The sequence below is a fragment of the Macaca fascicularis genome, chromosome 5 (assembly GCF_037993035.2).
Source record: "Macaca fascicularis isolate 582-1 chromosome 5, T2T-MFA8v1.1".
NCBI classification, from domain to species: Eukaryota; Metazoa; Chordata; class Mammalia; order Primates; family Cercopithecidae; genus Macaca; species Macaca fascicularis.
Window position 1 is genome coordinate 193,143,665 of NC_088379.1, and position 20,383 is coordinate 193,164,047.

Below are 20,383 nucleotides of genomic sequence, written 5' to 3' on the forward strand. Positions count from 1 at the left end.
CATTGCACTTAGTCTTCTCACTGTTGGTCAGCTTTCTTTTCAGTGTTCAGGGAATACATGAAGATTCTCTGAACCCAGAACAAGGAATGCTGTAGCTTGGAATAGTCTTTCTAAATCCAGAGGCTGCTTTCTTCAACTGTGTGTGCCTTTCACAAGTTTCCAGCTTTTATTCGGAGCCAGCCAATGCTGTGTCTACTGGTACAAAAACAGACCGTTGTAAGGCTAAACGTAGAAATGCACTTAAACTGGAAGCAGTAACAGACATAGGTTAGTGTAAGTGCACATCCTACCCCATTATATTTTTTCTGTGAGTTTTGAATTTTGTATTCACTTTTATATTTCTGCAAATGGAAGATGGCAAAAGGGCTGTAAAGAGGTGAAGATCAGAAACTGCCTCAAATTTCAAGGCAAGAAAAGGCAGATTTAAAAGTTAGCAATATGCATCTGATTGAAGGAAAAGTGACACATTTGCTTGAGGTATGTATGTAATAGATTTCACTGACCGCTGCACGGAATATGTGCAGATACAGCTGATGTTGCAACCGTATCTTAAAAACTCATCCTTTAAAAAAATAATTTCAGCATTACAGATATGCTTTTTCTTCATTTCTTCTCATACCATTTTACCACCTAGTTACCAATTTGCTGAAAATGTAGTTTCACAAGAATCCTGATGTGCAGAGCACAGGTTTCCTTAGCGCAAGGTTGTGTGTATGTTCCGAAGTGGAAATATAGTCTCTTTAAATGACTGGATTCAGGGGAGCTGGGTTTACTCTAAAGGGAATTTTAATAGCTATTTTTCAATGAACATAGACCATCTCCTTTGGATTAGGTTTAACTATTAATATAATTTGACAAGGAGGTAAGAATCTCATGCCTCATCTTCATCTGCTGTCTGAAGTAACTTAAAACAAAATCAAAGAAAAGAAGCAGTAAGGTGTTGGTGCTGGAAAATTCTGTCAGAAAATGCTGTTACTTTTGAAATTATTTATAGAGAATTCACTAAAGTCAACTATTTCAATAATATTTTTATGTTAACAAAGGTTATCAATGATAAGATCAGCCAATTATAATAGTCTGTTATAATTTAAAATTAATCACCGGTTATCTTTTCAACATATTTTACCTGTCCAGGAGAGCAGCATATCTGCAGTGCTTAAGTGTGTAGTCTCTGAAGGCAGGTGGGAGGTTTGAACTCAGTCTCTAGGGTCCGTATTTCTGTGACCTTGGATGGCACAGAAGCCTTAATCTTTGTCTAAGCCCTGACTTCCTCAATAGTAAAATAGGCATAATAATTCTACTTACCTCAAAGTTAATACTCTATAGGCTGGACACAGTGGCTCACGCCTGTAATCCCAGCACTTTAGGAGGCCGAGGTGAGCAGATCACCTGAAGTCAGAAGTTCAAGACCAGCCTGGCCAACATGATGAAACCCCATCTCTACTAAAAATACAAAAATTATCCAGGCATGGTGGCGTGCACCTGTAATCCCAGCTACTCAGGAGGCTGAGGCAGGAGAATTGCTTGAACCCGGGAGGTGGAGCTTGAAGTGAGCCGAGATTGCACCACTGAACTCCAACCTGAGCAACAGAGCAAGATTTAGTCTCAAATAAATAAATAAATAAAAAGTTAATACTTTATGAATTTTAGCTCTTACTATTTATTGTTAAGAAAATATTCAACATTTTGAAGGAAATGATTATATCTTTCAACAGTCTTGTGACTTTTCTGGATATCTGCTATTTGATGCACTTTTAAAAATCAAAATATGTAACATATTTTTACCTTACTAATCTAGCATACCATTTAAATATACAACCAGTGTTTCTTCTCTTGGCTAATAAGTGAACGATAATGATAATTCAACAACTACATGATTTATTATCTGACCTGAGGTTTAACTTTAAATGTAAATATCATTTTTAAGATATTTTAAAACAGCCTTTATTTTTAAAGCAGTTTTGTGTTCATAGCAAAATTGATCAGAAACTAGAGTTTCAATATATCCCCACCTCCAAACATGCGTAGCCTCTCAACTGAAAGCATTTTCGTTGAAAGTTTAATGAGTGAGGGTTGCTTGCTTTTACATAGTCTACTGTCTATGTATTTTTAAAAATTGTAGGCTGGGCGTGGTGGCTCACGGCTGTAATCCCAGCACTTTGGGAGGTTGAGGCAGGTGGATCACCTGAGGTCAGGAGTTCAAGGCCAGCCTGGCCAACGCAGTGAAACCCTGTCTCTACTAAAAACACAAAAATTAGCCGGGCATGGTGGTGAATGCCTGTAATCCCAGCTACTCGGGGGGCTGACACAGGGGAATCGCTTGAACCTTGGAGGCGGAGGTTGCAGTGAGCTGAGAACGAGCCAGCCTGGGTGACAGAGCAAGACTCCATCTCAAAAATAAATAAATAAAAAATAAAATAAATAAAATTATGTTAATAGATGTTACCATATATGTTCTGGTTAAAAACCTGAGAAAGTACTTTATTACATTTGAGGAATAGATTTCGGAGTATTTCTACTTCAGGCAATAAGAAATATTGATCAAATCTAAAAAAATTGCATCATTAGAAAAAGCATTTGATACTTTGTTTATCAATATATTTGTGAACATAAATGCAGTTTTTTTGATCAGATGACATAGTATCTCTTTCCTTAATCAGTGGGTTAGAATATAAAATGTGAATGATTACAAAATAACTTGTTTTTCTTGGAAAAAAATTAGCAACTCTTGTAAAATGCACCTGAAAAAGGAGAAAGTGTGCTACAAATGAGAATAAAAACGCTGACTGGCTGCACAAATACATTATGTATTAGCACACAAAAACCGTCTCACCTAACCAGGGAACTCCTTCCATTCTATCAGGCCTTCCTCCCAGAGCACGTGCTTGCCTTTTAAATCATCAATGATTGCTGCAGCTTTAGTGAGACTGAAAGGGTTAAAACTGAAGCCCAGCCATTCCCTCTCTCACTTCTGCAAATGCAGCTCAGCTTGCCCTTCTCTGGTCTATAACAAATGTCCCCAGCTCTTTCCTCTGGGGTCTTCTCTGGTTTGTATGGCCAGTCCCCAACCTGCCTCCTGAACTTCCATGCAACAATTTCAGAGTCTCAGCAGAGTAAAGTCTTAGCATAGGTGTTCTGTGAGCTTCAGGGCTCAACCCCTCATGAAACTTGGCCTGAATCTGTCAGTGGATAGAAATTTGATTTCATATTTAGAATCAGCGAAACTATTTGTTACAAGTTTCCAGAGTGGTTTTTTTTTTTGTTTTTTTTTTTTTTGTTTTTTTTTGAGACTGAGTCTCGCTCTGTCCAGTCCAGGTTGGGGTGCAGTGGTGCGATCTTGGTTCACTGCAACCCCTGCCTCCAGGGTTCAAGCAATTCTCTGCCTCAGTCTCCTGAGTATCTGGGATTACAGGTGCCCGCCACCACGCCTGGCTAACTTTTTGTATTTTTAGTAGAGATGGGGTTTCGCCATGTTGGCCAGGCTGGTCTCAAGCTCCTGATCTCAGGTGATCAACCCGCCTTGGCCTCCCAAAGTGCTGGGATTACAGGCGTGAGCCACCGCACCCAGCCTCTCAATATTCTTGATATTATATGTACGTGTATTTTCTTTGTGTTTGAAATGTCATTAGAATGGTAATCAGACAACTTAGATGTTACAATATCTATACTAATCACGTCACATTACTTTATTGTTACTAGTTTCTGTGAATGTGTCTTATCTTTTAAATTAAATCCAAAGCTCTTTGAGCCAGAAACTTTGTCTTGTATGAGGTTTGCTATGTAAATATTTGGAGGGAAAATTGAGTGACTCATTCTTTCATAAAACTGTTATATCAAAACACCACAGCTTCATGAAAACACATTAACTAGAAGTTATTACACGGGGGTTCAATCTCCAAACAGTGCATGTTGATTAAGTTCCATTAGCTCTGTGGCTTTAAGCAAGTTCCCTACTTCTCAAGACCTTATTTAATTCACTTTACAACAGGGTGACTGGGTCAGGTGACGTCTCCAGTATTCTCCCTTTTAAAGTTGTATCACTTTTCAATAAGAAAGTCTATTCTAAGAAAGAAAATATGACTCAAAGTCTGAATTTGCCCAAATACAAAACAGAGGTGAAAGTTAAAGCAAATCTTATTCATAAAGAGCACTATTAAATCAATTCCTTTTTGATGCTTGAACGTTTTCTCTGCTTGAATGTTCTGGGTACATATCAGGTTATAAAACGACTCATCTTTAGTACACTTCAGTGCCTGAGGGTATTTTCTTGGTAATCCATGTATTGAAATTTGACTCTTGATAGTACATGCCAAGCACATAGTTCCATAATACGATTTTTAAAAATTATAGATAATATCAGATGACACAATAGAAGACATTTGGAAATAAATCACATTTTGACCACTTTTAACAAATACTCTTAAATCAATGTCAGGCATGAATCCTTAAAGTTTGGCCACAAAGATAATAAACACTTTATCAAATCTTTATCTTAATAATGTGTGCTTTTCTGAAGAACTTTTGTCTCTAACAGTGCTCTCAGAGAGCTACCAGAAAGGTTATTAAAATGAAAACTATGGTCAGTGTATAGTCAGGATACAAAACAAACACAAATAGTCACAGTTCATTTGCATCCATTTGCACAGTGCTTTTGTTTTACTTTACAAATAACTGATAGATAGTGGAAATAATATTCAATCTCTTACGATTTGAAGAAAAGCGCAACTTTAATCTCAGAAGAAAATATTTCCCAGAGAATGTGAATATCTAATATGTTGTGCTATCAAAAGTCCTATCCCTTTATTTTATGTCCTTGCTTGACATTTAGTTGGGGTTTATTCAAGGATTATTTGATTGGAAAAGTGCCTGCATATTTGGATATTTAAATACATTTGATTTATGTCTCAAGTGACATTTGTGGAAAACACTTCCTGTTTTAGAAAGAGTCGGCATCAGGGAGGTCTCTACGGGGGAAGGCAGGGACGCAAATGAAGGACTGGCCACATGGAGTATGTGTATCTCAGAGAAGAATGTGGCTGATCTCTGTAGGAAGAAAGATGTGCACAGGTGGGTCTGGTCTATGCCATGGGAATCCCAGTAACAGCAAGGAGGCCAATGTAACAGGGGTAGAGAAGCAAAGGAGACATTTGGAGAAGTTGCCATATATTAAAGCTTTTGTGGCCATGTTTAGACTTGGTTATAAGGGTCATAGGACACCACTGGTCTTCTGTTTTAAACACAGCAACCTCTCGCTGCTATAGTGGGAGGAAGGAGAAATATTAGCATCAGGCACAGGTGAACCATATTTGTGTTTGAGAGGCAGATGCCAAGCAAGATGTGATGTGCAAGGTCCATCTACGTAACTGTGAAGGACAAAGGGAGTGGGCACCTGGATCTCAAACTCTTCAGCCTCCAGAACTGTGAGGAAGACATTTCTGTTGTTCACAAACCACCCAATCTATGGTATTTTGTTACAGCAGCCAGAGTGGACTAAGACAGATTGTTTACCTGGGTAGGAAAATCACCAGGAATAGTGACGGCGAGAAAAACAGCAAGCTAGACACAAGAACCACCCATAATGAAGGGGATGGCAAATGACTAGGGAGAGTGACAGAAGGCCCAGTCCCCTGACATGAGCTTTGATGGAGCTTTTAGCGGGAACCAGGGCAAATGGGCTTGAGGCAGCCCAGTAGTGTGCAGGGTGTGAAAGGGAAAAACGGCCATTGGTTGACAGTGTAGTACTTTCCTAGGGCTTCTGTAGCAAAACACCACGAACTTGATGGCTTCAATCAACAAACATTTATTCTCTCACAATTATGGAAGCCAGAAGTCTGCAGTCAGTATCACTGGGCCAAAATCAATGTGTCAGCACTGTCACCCTCCCTTGGTGGCTCCATAAGGAAACTGGTTCCTTGTGTCTCAGCATCTGGTGACTGCCAGCATTCTTTGGCTTGTGGCCACATCACTCCAATCTTTAAGGTCAACATTTTTTGATCTCCCTCTGCTCTGTCTTCATGTCCCTTTCTCCTCTGTGTGCCCTAAAATCTCCCTCCTCATCTCGTAACAGAATATGTGTGATTGCATTTAGGGTCCATGTGAACAATCCAGGACAATTTCCGCATCTTGAGAACTTAATCACATCTGCAAAGGCTTTGTTTTCTTGCCATATATTATGGTCACCTGCAAAGACATATGGGCCCCTGAGGTTTGATTTGAATATTGAGGCTGATGATGCCACACACAAGCTAAGGGGGTATGAAAGGTTCATTACTCACATACTTCAGGCTTCTGGAGATAGCAGGTTGGCCTCATAAGCAGATCCAATGTGACCTAAGAAAGCAAGGGAAGACTGGCCCGAGGTGTTATAATGGTTAGGGGTGGGGCTGGGGTGGGGTCAGAGTTCCCATGTGTGGGAAGGGCTTGTACGGTTTGACTCTCCCACCAGTGCAAAGGGAGGGGACTCCCTGCCTTTCCTGTTGGCTTATCCAGATGTGGGCATAAAGGGATTCCAAGGGGTGAGGTCTAGAAGCTGTCAGTAGTCAAACATCAAGAAATGGGGCCAGCCTGGTCCTGGTGGCTCATGCCTGTAATCCTAGCTGGGAAGCTGAGGCCCAGAACTTTGTGGGGCCCAGCACTTGAGGCCAGGAGTCCGAGACCACCCTGACCAACATGGTGAAACCCTGTCTCTACCAAAATACACACATTAGCCAGGGGTGGTGGCACATGCCTGCAGTCCCAGTTACTTGGGAGGCTGAGGCAGGAGAATCACTTGAGCCCAGGAGGCAGAGGCTGCAGTGAGCCGAGCTCACACCGCTGCACTCCAGCCTGGGTGACAGAGTGAGACCCTGCCTCAAAAAAAAAAAAAAAAAAAAAAGGAGGGAGTCCAGTCTACTCATCACACCATGTAAGGAAATTTCCCCAGGTTCTAGGGCTCTAGGGATTAGGAACTGGCTATCGTGGGGTGGGGGGTAGGGTCCAGCCTACCACAGGGAGTTATGAAACATCAGCAGGGTCCTCAAGGGGGAACTGAGGTTAGGGTTCGATCAGAAACAGAAGGGACGTATGAAAGAAATCAGCGCTATAGATTTTTATGTAGTCATCGATGAGCTGAAACCCATTTCCCTATTTTATCTGTTTTGTTCATTGCAGTGTTCTCAGCTGCTACAACAGTACTTGGAACATAGTCGGCGTTTGACATTGTTTCTAAATAAATAAATGAATAAAAATGGATGGCATTTCTAATGTAAAGAAGTTATTGGAAAATCACAGTGGAAAGTTGGATTTGAAATTTAGGCATCCTCACAAAGTTGATATGTATTATTCCTTTAACATTCTGTAGCGTGGAAGGGAGATGGCAGGGGAAACTTCGGAGCTGGCATATCACTTTGTGACCCAAATGAATGAACAATGCTGAATTCATGGAAACTCCACCTAAAATTCTGAAACGGAACATCCCGCCTCCCATCTGACTTTGCTTTATCTGTTAGCGTTTTCCAGCCCTGTGTCTCACCCCGACCGCCTGCTCTGTTGTGGGTCAGTAAACCACCTTTCCAACCACTCTGAATATGCCATAGATGTGTCCTACCAACAAACGTCTTCCTGGTGGTGCCCTTTCACATTCAGGATCTACAATATGGATAGAAAATTTTATTTAAGCAGCTGTTCATAAGACACTAACTGAAAGATGTGCGTGCATGCGTGCGCACACACACACACACGACGTACAGTGTCACAGAGGCTCTAGCTATGGGATATTGGACTTCCGAAGCATGCGGAAGGAGAAAGAGAGTGATAATTAGTCATTACATTAGAGCAAAACTCAAGATGGTTCCTGCACATTGTTTTTCTATAGTGAATAACTTTTTTTTTTAATTTGTTTTTTGAGACGGAATCTCACTTTGTCGCCCAGGCTGGAGTGCAGTGGCATGATCTTGGCTCACTGCAACCTCTGCCTCCCAGGTTCAAGCAATTCTCCTGCCTCAGCCTCCCTAGAAGCTGGGATTCCAGGCACCCGCCACCATGCCTTGCTAATTTTTGCATTTTTAGTAAAGATGGGGTTTTACCATGTTGGCCAGGCTTGTCTTGAACTCCTGACCTCAGGTGATCCTCCTGCTTCAGCCTCCCAAAGTGGTGGGATTACAGGCGTGAGCCACTGCACCCAGGCCCCTATACTGCGTAACTTAATTACCACAAAACATGCACTAGCTCTTCCTATTTCCTCCCACTGCACGCTTAATTACCAAGGGACTCACTTCCAAGGTCCTTCGCCCTATTTCTTTTCTTTTGAAAAATATTCAGGGAATGAGAGCTGAGTATAAATTGTCATTAGCCCATATTCTTAGCCAGTCCTATATCTTTAAGATGGCCGATCTTGACTTGTTATTCAATGGGTGCCAAGCCAGCAAGCGAGCACGAGCGCGAGCACGTACCTCATCTCGGATTTCCTTCCCCAAACACGAGGGGAAAGAAACAGTGTCTCCCACCGTGAAGGATGGCTGCGTCCTTAGTGCGAAGGTGTCCACCAGATCTGTCTTGTTCTACTGCCCTGTATTTTCTGATATCGCAGCTTGACCTCTCTAAATCTAATGGAAGGAGAAAGACTGAAGTCAGAGAGGCTTGTACGGAGCTTTGACTTTTATTGTTTGAAATGCAAGGGTCTGATATTTTTGTGTCTGGTCTCCTGTCAGGGTGCCACTGATGGGGCCTTCCGCTCTGCTGAGTGTAGCCTGTAGCCCTTCGGTGAGCACCTTAGCCTGCACAGAAGGCCCCTGCACTCGGCAGAGTCTTCAGGGAGAAGTTCACTCCTGGGCTTTCTCGGAGCCTGAGAATCCTCTTCAAGGCCTCAGTCTTCCATCTCTAGTCCTGCTCTGCCCTCTCTCTGGGTTCAGTAAGATTCTGGATCTTCTAGGTTTTCACAGTGGACTTTTCCTTCTCATTGTGCCCTGCTCTGTGCTCTGTATTTGTGCAGCATGTTGTCTGAGCACTATGCAGAGTCTCTGCTCCCAGCCCTCGTTTACCTCGCATTGTGAATGCACACTGTGATTCTGGGTGGCATGTCTCCGGAACTGTGCATTCCAGGATTCCGGTCATGAGATAAATGATGCTCACATGCTTCCCCGGAGAAGGACTAGGACTGACCCTGCTGCATGCATCTGAAGAGGTAATGATCCCTACAGTGTGATCCTTTCTGGGCAAGGCTTGTTAGTATCTGCTCTTTCCTTGTTGTGTAGTAGGGAAAAGTCACTACAAATGGCCACTTCCCAGTTTCTAATGTCCTGTTTTGCCTGGCCCCCTAAGGTACTTTGACCACTGGTTATGGACAAGGCTGTTGGCTGTTCTATTTTCAAACAGCAGTCGTCTGTTAGGAATAACTATCAATTTAATGGCGCCAATGGCCATCAAAACAAAGAAAATTACACAGTAAGTCTGTCTGTCTTTCACAAAGGGAATCATTTGCATCTCACTGTGGTACTGAGCGTAGCCATTTCACTCAACATGCTGGTAACCATCAGTCACACAACAGGGTGAACCAAGAATGCAGAGGGTATTTTGTGTTCAATATATTTGCTTTGGCCAAGGAAACACTTTCCGTAACATCATGTTTACTTTTTTAACTTTTATAGTACAGAGTGAACCATGTAGAAAATAGTAGCTGTCTTCAAAGAGATGGGAAGAGTCAACCTAGTGATGAAAGGCACACATAGAAAGGGACAGGTGCACCAGAACACAGGTGGGGGTGGTCCCTGTTCCTCATGTCTGTGCCGTGCTTTCATTTGGGGGCTTCACAGTGCTTTAGAATAATGTGTTCATGGAATACAGAGAAAGGTGGCATGGGAGGAAAATGTTTTCATACAAAGCGAGGAAATTAAATATCACTTGATTAGACTGGGTATTTTAAGGGGGAAATTACTTGATTAAATTGCACCCCTGGAAGTTTGGTTTAGAATTCTATTATCTAAGATGGATGAACATTTCCAAGGCCCTAAACTGTGTATTAGAAGAAAACCTTAATTGCATCAAAAGAAATGAAATGTTATATTTTTGTTATTAGTTTTTGAGTGCCTTTCAACCCAGAAGAAAACTAAACTTGATTTAAAAAAACAGCTTTATAACAAGATGTTAGAGGTGATAAATTTAAAGTTTGAATAGGAAGAGTGGAAAAGTTTAATTGAATTATCTTAGTAACTGGGTGTAAATGTCATATAATTTCCTAAAATTAAAGCACTTGCATATAGTTTGTGCTCTGATTGTTTACACATGTATCTATGTCTGTCTGTATCTATATCTATGGCTACATCTCTATAGCTCTCTATCTATTATATGTCAATCATCTATCACCTGTTGATCATGTCTCTATTATCTCTCATTTATCTGTCATCTGCCTCAATCATGTCTCTATCAGCTATCAACCTATCATCTATTGTCTGTCCATCATTTTTTCTTACCTATAGTCTATCTATCATCTGTTTATCATCAATCTGTCATATCTTTATCATCTGTCATGTATTTATCCATCTTATCTATCATCTATCTCTTTATCATCTATCACCTATTATGTATCTATCACCTATCTACTTGTATATCATCTATTTGTCATCTATCTTATCTATCATCTATCAATGTATCTATCATCTATCATCTATCTCATCTATTATCTACCTATCATCTATCTATCTAATCTATCTAATCTATCTATCTATCTATCTATCTATCTATCTATCTATCTATGTATCTGCTGTAAGATGATCGATTGATGCTTTTAAATTACTGAGGACAAGAAAATGGTGTCCCCCATAAGTCTTTTAACTTCTTTCCTTTCCACTTTACAATGGAGATGTTGATCCTTCATTTCAAGAATAACTCTTCCATCTGTGACTTCCAATCTTTCTCCTTCCACCACTTCAGAAACTTTGTATAATTATCTCCTCCTCCTCTTCACCTCAGCTTTTCTCCCTCCGCCTTCTGGCTCCTTTTTCTTACTCTTTAAGCTTGTTCAGGCCCCACAGCCTACAGTGTTACACTCATCTCTCTTTTCTACCTCACCACAGATTTCACGAAGCAGTCCGCACCATCTCCTACCTTTTACCATTGAGTCCCCAAGGGCCTGTGTGTGCTCTGACTTGCACACACCTATTCTCCTGGAGCCAACAGCACGTGCCCTCTTCTCCTCTTCCTGAGACTTCTCTGCAGATGAGAGGCAGCCTAGATCTGTCTTCAGAGCTCTATCTCCAAAGCCAGACTGCCTGGGCTCTGATCCTGGCCCCAACACTTATTTTCTAGGTAAACTTGGGCAGTTTATTTAATCTTCCTTTTTGCTTCTGTTTCATCAACTGTAAATAGGAATTCTAATTTTATATGCATCCTACAGGAATTGCATTTTTGAAATGTATTCATAGGTGTAAAGAGCGTGGTCCAGGGCTAGAAACCACTGTAGGAAAGAGATGTTCCTTCCCACCTATTTAGTTATTCATTTAATGACAGGCTACAGGTATCACTCATTCTTTTTTTTTTTTTTGAGACTGAGTCTTGCTCTGTCTCCCAGAATGGAGTGCAGTGGCACAGTCTCGGCTCACTGCAACCTCCACCTCCTGGGTTCAAGCAGTTCTCTGCCTCAGCCTCCCCAGTAGCTGGGATTACAGGCACCCATCACCACACCAGCTAATTTTTTTGTGTTTTTAGTGGAGACGGGGTTTTGCCATCTTGGCCAAGCTGGTCTTGATCTCCTGACCTCGTGATCCACCTGGCTCAGCCTCCGAAAGTGCTGGGATTACAGGCGTGACACACCGCGCCCGGCCCTATCATCCATTCTTGATTGCAGGTCCTGTTGTGGCTTCCGTGAAAACATACTGCTGTGTTTTATTTCTGCCTCTCTTGTTACCCACCGTTACCAATCCCAGGCTCCTTTCTCCCATGCTCCTGCCTCTATATGGTGTTGCTGAGGTCCACCTTTCCTCGCTCATCCATCACTACAGTTGCTAGAAGATTCCTGTTCTCAGGGTGACATTCACACGCATGACTCTCAAATCAAAGTAGCCAGCAGGACCTCCATGCTGTGATCAGATCTAGAATTTCCAAGCTGTCTTCTGGACATTTCTTTTTGAATATTTGAACCAACAGTTCTGTACTTTGACCATTCCCCTCCTTCCTTCCCAAGGCTTCTAGAGTCTGTGTTACCATTTGTGACTTTTCCATTAAGAAAAAATCTGTTAAGAGTTATTTCACCTAAAACAAGGCACATTATTATTTTTTAATTTGTAATAATTGTGTCTGTAGTCTTAAAAGCACAATGCTAACTCAGAATCATATAGGTATCTTTTTTTTGTTTTTTTTTTTTTGATTTTTGTTTTTGAGATGGAGTCTTGCTCTGTCGCCAGGCTGGAGTGCAGTGGCGTGATCTCGGCTCACTGCAACCTTCTACTCCCTGGTTCAAGCGATTCTCCTGCCTCAGCCTCCCAAGTAGCTGTGATTTACAGGCACCCATGCCACCATGCCCAGCTAATATCTGTATTTCCAGTAGAGACAGGGTTTCACCATGTTGGCCAGGATGGTGTTGATCTCCTGACCTAATGATTTGCCCACCTCGGCCTCCCCAGAGTGCTGGGATTACAGGCATGAGCCACCGAGCCCAGCTGGGATCTTGTTAAAGACACAGACCCCACTTAAGATCGGGGAATCAGAGCCTTTGGAGGCTTGGGAACCTGTGCTTTACCCATCACTTCACGTGGTTCTCATATACACTAAAGTGAGAGAACCATAATCCTGGGCAGCAGAGAGGATACTTTTTGTTAATTAAATACCACACTTTATTTCAAGATATTAGATTAGGTATTATTGACAGCTATTTGCAAAACCCAGGAAGGCATTTTATCAAAGTCTACTATTCATTTTCAGTTTGCTTCATTCCAACTTGCTGTGTATTTTAGTTTTGCTTTTGGTTTAAAGCAAAAGAACCAACTCTGACTAGATTTAAACAAAAAGCGAATCTGAGTGAACCTGTTGAAAGAACACTAAGCTCTCTCACAGAGATGTGGTAAAATAGAGAAGCAGGAGGGACTGGAGCAACTCCAGGTGCCTTGGCAGCGAATCTTCATGGATCCTCTCGCCACTGAATTTCCTTCCGTGGGACTTCAGCTCCAGTCACTTGCAACCTGTATTTCCACCCCCGCTCTCAAATTTAGTTGTATTTTTAAAAATCATTTTTAATTGACATGTAATTATTGTGCATATTTCAGAATAAAAAGTGATATTTCCATACATGGATATGATGTATAATTATCATATTATGGTAATTAGCATATCTAGCATCTGTGACACAAAGAATTTATCATTTGTGTTGGGAATATTCAAAATCCTCTTTTCTAGCTATTTGAAAATATACAATAAATTCTACTCTCTGCTTCTAGAGCTCAATGTTTTAGCTCCCATATATGGTTGAGAACATGTGGTATTTATCTTTTTGTGTCTGACTTATTTCATTTAACATAATGTCCTCCAGGCTCATCCTTGTTGCTGTGACAAGACTTCATTCTTTTTTTATGACTGAATAGTATATCATTGTGTGTAGTTACCACACTTTATCCATTCATTTGATGATACACTTTTAGGCTGACTCCATATCTTGGCGGTTGTGGATAGTGCTTCAGTAGACATGGGAGTGCAGATATCTCTTTGAGATACTGATTTTCTTTCTTTTGGATGAATAGCCAGTAGAGGGATTGCTAGATCATATGGTAGTTCTATTCTTAGTTTTTTGAGGAAACTCCATACGGTTTTCTATAATGGCCATACTAATTTACAATCCCACCAACAGTATGTAGGAGCTCCCTTTTCTCTGCATCTTCACCAGCATCTGTTATTTTTGTCTTTTTGATAGTAGCCATTTTAACTGGGATAAGAGAATATCTCATTGTGGTTTCGATTTGCATTCCCATAATGATTAGTGATGTTAATTTTTTAAATGTTCTTTTTGCCCATTTGTACGTCCCTTTTTGAGAAATGTCTTTCAGATTTTTTGACCACTGTAAAATCAGATTTTTTTGACTTTTTAATTCTTTTGCTGTTGTTTGAATTCCTTGTATATTCTGAACATTAATCTTTTGTTGGATGAATAGTTTGCAAATATTTTCTCCCATCCTACAGGTTGTCTTTCTATTCTGTTGATTACTTCTTTTGCTGTACATAAGATTTTCAGTTTGATATAATCTCATTTGTCTATTTTTATTTTTGTGGCTTGTACTTGTAAAGTCTTACCTATAAAATCTTCACCCAGTCTCATATCCTGAAGTGTTTCCCCTATGTTTTCTTCTAGGAATTGTATAGTTTTGGGTGTTAAACTTGAGTCTTTAATCCATTTTGAATTTATTTTTATGTATGGTGGGGGGGGGTCTAGATTTATTCTTCTGCACATGGATATCCACTTTTTGACATTTTTGGTGACTTTGTAAAAAAGTCAGGTGACAGTAAATAAGGGAATTTATTTCTGGGATTTTTAGTCTGTTCCATTGGTTTGTGTGTCTGCTTTTATACCAGTGTCATGGTGTTTTGATTACTAGAGCTTTGTAGTATATTTTGAGGACAGGTGGTATAATACTTCCAGCTTTGTTCCTTTTGCTTAGAATTGCATTAGCTATTCAGGGTATTTTGTGGTTCCATACAAGTTTTAGAATATTTTCTCTATTTCTGTGAAGAATATTATTGGTATTTTGCTAGAGAAACCAGTCCAACAGTCTCACAGATAGTTTGTTTCGGATAAGCATAGAATTTGATCCTTCTGTTCTTAAAGCTTGAAGCTTGCATTTATCTGTGTTCCTTCCTCAGGAATGACATTCAGGGCTCTCAAGAAAAGTATCGAAGAACTGAAACTCACCTGATCACCACATCCAGACAGTGAGATGCCAAACCCCTCATACTTCATGATTACTTTCGTGCCCCTCCCTAGTTCCTCCCTTTTCTTAGACATTGTCACATTTCTTCCTTGCTTATATAAACCACTAGTTATAGCCAGTCAGGGAGCTGGATTTGAGACTAATCTCCCATCTCTTTTGCTGCAGCACTCAGTTAAAAGCCTTCTTCCTTGGCAATACTCACTGTCTCAGTGATTGGCTTTCTGTGTGGCAGCAGCAGGACCGAGACTGAACCCCTGTGCTTTGGTAGCAATAGGAATTGCACTAAATGTATAGCTTGCTTTGGCCGGGCGCAGTGGCTCACGCCTGGAATCCCAGCACTTTGGGAGGCCGAGGTGGGCAGATCACAAGGTCAGGAGATCGAGTCCATGCTGGCTAACACAGTGAAACCCCATCTCTATTAAAAATGCAAAAAAATTAGCCAGGCATAGTGGCGGCGCCTGTAGTCCCAGCTACTTGGGAGGCTGAGGCGGGAGAATGGCGTGAAATCGGGAGGTGGAGCTTGCAGTGAGCCAGGAGCATGCCACTGCACTCCAACCTGGGTGACAGAGTGAGACTCCATCTCAAAAAAAAAAAAAAAAAAGTATATCTTGCTTTGATTAAGATGGTCATTTTAACGATATTGACTGTCCCAATCTGAACATGGAAGTTTTCTTTTTTTGGTGGGTGTGTCGTCTTCAATTTATCTCATTGGTGTTTTGTAGTTTTCATCGTAGAGGTCTTTTATCTCCTTGGTTAAGTTTATTTCTACGTACTTTATTTTATTTTTTGTCACTATTATAAATGGGATTGCTTTTTTGATTTCTTCAGCTAGTTTGTTATTCGTATATAGACTTGCTATTAGTTCTTATATGTTGATTTTATATTCTGCAATTTTACCAAACTTATTGATCAGTTCCAAGAGTTCTGTGGTGAAGTCTCTAGGTTTTTCTCTATATAAGATTACGTTATCTGCAAAGAGGGACAATTTCATTTTCTGTTTTCCAATTTTGCTGTATTGTATTTCTTTGTCTTGCTTAACTGCCGGGGCTAGAAATTCCAGTACAGTGTTAAATAAGAGTATTGAAAATGGACATTCTTGTCTGGTTCCAGTTCCTAAAGGAAAAGGTTTTCCCCATTCAGTATGCTGTCAGCTGTGCATTTGTTACATGGCCTTTAGTATGTTGAGGTACACTCCTTCTATGTCTAATTTATTGAGAGTTTTTTTATCATGAAGGGATGTTGAGTTTTATCAGGTGCTTTTTCTGCATCTATTGAGATGATTCTCTGGCTTTTGACCTTAATTCTGTTGATATGATGTATCACATTTATTGATTTGGATGTACTGAAACATCCTTGCGTTTTTAGGACTAATCCCATTTGAACATGGGTGTATCATTTTTTTGATGTGCTGTTAGATTCAGTGTGCTGGTATTTTGTTCAGGATTTTTGCATTTGTGTGCATCAGGGATACTGACCTGCAGTTTTGTCGCTGTTGTTGTTGTGTCCTGACCTGGTTTGGGTAGCTGAGTAATGCTGACTTTCTAGAATAAGTTTGGAAAAGTTCCTTTCCCTTCCATTTTTTTGAAGCGCTTGTGTCAAATTGATGTTAGTTCTTCTTTAAATCTTTGGTAGAATTCAGCAGTGGAGCCCCCAGGTCCCGGGCTTTTCTTTGATGGGAGACTTTTGATGATGGCTTCAGTCATATTGCCCATTATTAGTTTGCTGAGGTTTTTCTTTTTCTTCATGGTTTCATGTTGGTAGGTTCTATGTGTGCAGGGATTTATTCATTTCTTCTAGTTTTTCTCATTTGCTGGTGGATGATTGTTCATAATAGTCTCTGATGATTGTCTGTATTTCTGTGGTCTCAGTTGTTAGTCTTCTTTTTTGTTTCTGATTTTATTTACTTGGGTCTTCTCCCAGTTTAGCTAATAATTTATCAATTTTTGTTTATCTTTTCAAAATGTCAACTTTTCATTTCATCGATATTTTATAATTTTTTTAAGTCTCTACTATGTTTAATTCTGCTCTGATCTTTATTTATTTTCTAGTTTTAAATTTTGGGTTTAGTTTGTTCTTCCTTTACTAGTTCATTGATGTGCCTTGTTAGATTGTTTATTTGAAATCTTTCTACTTTTTTAATGCAGGCATTTATTTCTATAAACTTATTCCTGGGGCTCAACTTACCTCTTTCTCTGTGGTGAGGAGTGTCTCTTGGGATGAGCCAATTCCAGCCAGGCCCTTCACTTCCCTCTTTATGCTGCCATCTCCAGTCTCCATGCATCAGAAGGTCTTTATCGCTTTCTTGCTGAATTCCAGTGTTTTCTCCTATTATACTCTATTTGATGTGTTCTTTTCTAATTGTTTTGGTCCTTTGTGGAGTAGGAGAGCACTAGGCACCTCTAATCAGCGTTTTTGATGACATCTGGATAGGACAATATTGATCAATGATATGTCTAGAAGCAATTTTGAATAAATAATATAGTGTTACAGGTTATAATTAAATATGTAAACCAAAAATAAAAGGAAAGGAAGAAAAACATCCCCTTTTTTTCAGAGGCAGGGAGTCTTTAGTTTTGGCTTCTGTAATGGTATTTCAACAAGTTTTAAAGGTACTAACTTTATTAACCTGCAACATTCATCATTTTAAAGGAGTATATAAAAACTATCAAAATGGGTCAGAAACAAGGTTTGCGTTGCTCATAATTATCTTCAACAGTGGCAATATTTAATCCTTTGAGTCAGTCTCAACGGATTGGCAATATAACATAATATATTTTGATGTGTCATTCTTGATAAAAAAATCAAATTATTTTTCTATTTATAATTTCTAGAAAAGGTTTAATGTAAAAATATTTTTCTTCTTTATAGATTTCCCTGCCATGATAATGTTAAAACATATCAAGATGCTCCTTAAACTTTAAGAGTGAACAACATAACATTCCTTTTTTTGTTTTTTTTTGAAACGGAGTTTCGCTCTGTCGCCCAGGCTGGAGTGCAGTGGCGCGATCTCGGCTCACTGCCAGCTCTGCCTCCCAGGTTCATGCCATTCTCCTGCCTCAGCCTCCGGAGTAGCTGGGACTACAGGCGCCGCCACCACGGCCGGCTAGTTTTTTTGTATTTTTAGTAGAGACGGGGTTTCACCATGTTAGCCAGGATGGCCTTGATCTCCTGACTTCATGATCCGCCTGCCTCGGCCTCCCAAAGTGCTGGGATTACAGGCATGAGCCACCGCGCCCGGCCAACGTTCCATTTCAGTTGAAGCATTCCTTCACAGAGCCAACAGGTTTTTTCAGACACTCTAAGAACTCTTGAGGATGCTACAGGAAAAATGTTCCTCTTGCCTGCTGAGCTTTTAGTCATATTTTCCCTCAAACTTTTCTCAATTAAACATTGTTATAACTGTTTTTCTTTTAAATTTAATTTTCCATGGTGCAGTCCTCAAGTTATTTTTCTTTTATTCGGAGCCACTCCTTCAGTTTCAACTTGCTGAGCAGGCAAGCAACTGCTTTTGGTTTCTATGGAAACTGGATTCCTGTGGCCTCCCGTAGGCATTCTCGGTCCACCAACCTTTTGTTGTGTTGTGGTATCCGGTGATTTAGGTGCAGACGTACAAGGTATTCTTTCATGATGGATATGATACGGTCATGACAGGCTGGGATCTAATGGGACGCAGGGAACTGAGAGACTGGAAGGTGCACCAGGAAGGCTGCAATGTGTGTTATGCGAATTGTATGCTGTCCTAGTAACTTTTCCATCAGAGGCCTTATGGATCAGGAGTGAAGAATCTTCTGCTGCATGGGATAACAAGTAGGAACCCTCCTGTAAGCTACTTAATTTCTTTAGAATGTGTTGGAGGATGTTAAATACATTGGAAATCTTGAGTGCTGAAAGCTTTTCTTTTAGTGCTTCTGAGGTAATTCCTTCCAGTAGAAAAAGCTTTGAAGTAAATGCATTGATATGGTCAGCATAAAATAGCTGTTGGAATGCAGTCAACTTTCAGTCCATGAGCAACGACGTCACCTTCAGTCAGAGCTTCAACTCCGTGACCAGCTTGATTCTCTGCTTCTGGTAGTACATAAACTGGAAATGGTCTTCCGAGTTTCTTCCGTTTTTAGAACGTGGTCTTGTCTCCATCCTCTCGACACTGGGCGCATGAGTAACAACAGGTCTTGCAGGCTAAATAACTTACGAATAAAATTTCCTTCCTGAGGAGCTAGGTGTTCCGACGTGTCTTCAACACAGTCCTGAAGTGCACATGGCGGTCGTCCTTGTGGCTTCTGAAATGCAGAAGGCCATCCAGTTTTGGCCAACTGGAGGCATCTGAAGGAACAGACAATTGCTCAGAAACAGAAGACTGTTTAGAATTTTCTGAATTCATTAAGGGCAATTTGGCTACTTTTCTGGAAATTGGCTTTAAGAGCTCATCCTGCATTTTAAAAATCTCTCCAACTGGATCAAATTTTTTGTATACTCATTTGATAGGTTTTTTTAAAAAAATACAAGACTCACCAGGCGCAGTGGTTCACACGTGTAATCCCAGCACTTTGGGAGGCCAAGCCGGAGGATCACCTGAGATCAGGAGTTTGAGACCAGCCTGACCAACATGGAGAACCCCGTCTCTACTAAAAATAACAACAACAACAACCACAAAAATTGGCCAGGCGTAGTGGCACACGCCTGTAATCCCAGCTACTTGGGAGGCTGAAGCAGGAGAATTGCTTGAACCTGGGAGACGGAGGTTGCAGTGACCTGAGATCGCACCACCACACTCCAGGCTGGGCAACAAGAGCGAAACTCCTCCTCAAAAAAATAAAACTAAAAAAAATAAAAACACATGACTCTTCTGGACTATAAGTAGTATTAGTCTGGCTTCCTACAGAAGCCTGTCCTGAGGAAGAATTTGGACTAGCTGGTCAAGAACTTAAGTTAGAACCCTCAACAGCTATCTTTCCATCACTATTATTTTTATACTCTGTATCAATAATTAAGCACTCCTCATCTGTATCACTGCGCAGGTAACGGTATCTTCAGTTTTAGCTGCTTCTGATGTCACAGCTTTTTCCTTTGAGTTGTCTAGGTTTTCCAGAACGTCAAGTCTTCAGCATTAGCATGTACCATATCTATAGTCATATCATTTTTATTAGAAGTTTCAGTTTCCTGAGAATTTTCTAACTAAGGCGTCAGATGTTTTCAAGTCACTACTTTGCATCAAAGGCTTGTCAGAATTTGATACCTGTTCACCACATGATTCGAATCCCTGATCATCTTTATTTTTGCACTCTTCAGGGCCACCATCCATACCAGTGACCAGTTGTTTCTCCTTTTGCAATTGTTCTGTGAGAATCTGAGATAAACTTCTAGAATTAGCAGAAATGTCTGGTGCACTTGGTACCACAGGTGTAGTTCCTGCTTTGGGGGCTGTGGGAGCGTCTGTCATGTTAGGTGCTGTGGAGGTACTTGCTGGACTTGGTGCCTTTGATGCTTTGGTGGTGGTTACT

The 20,383-nt window shown here is 40.6% G+C and overlaps 1 long non-coding RNA gene and 1 pseudogene across 1 annotated transcript in view; one reads left to right on the top strand and one right to left on the bottom strand.

Moving 5' to 3' along the window:
• Window positions 1-20,383, top strand: part of LOC107129871 (uncharacterized) — a 114,577-nt gene that overhangs the window by 37,161 nt on the left and 57,033 nt on the right. The window lies entirely within an intron of this gene.
• On the bottom strand, window positions 18,294-19,332 carry LOC102120387 (little elongation complex subunit 2 pseudogene; annotated as a pseudogene).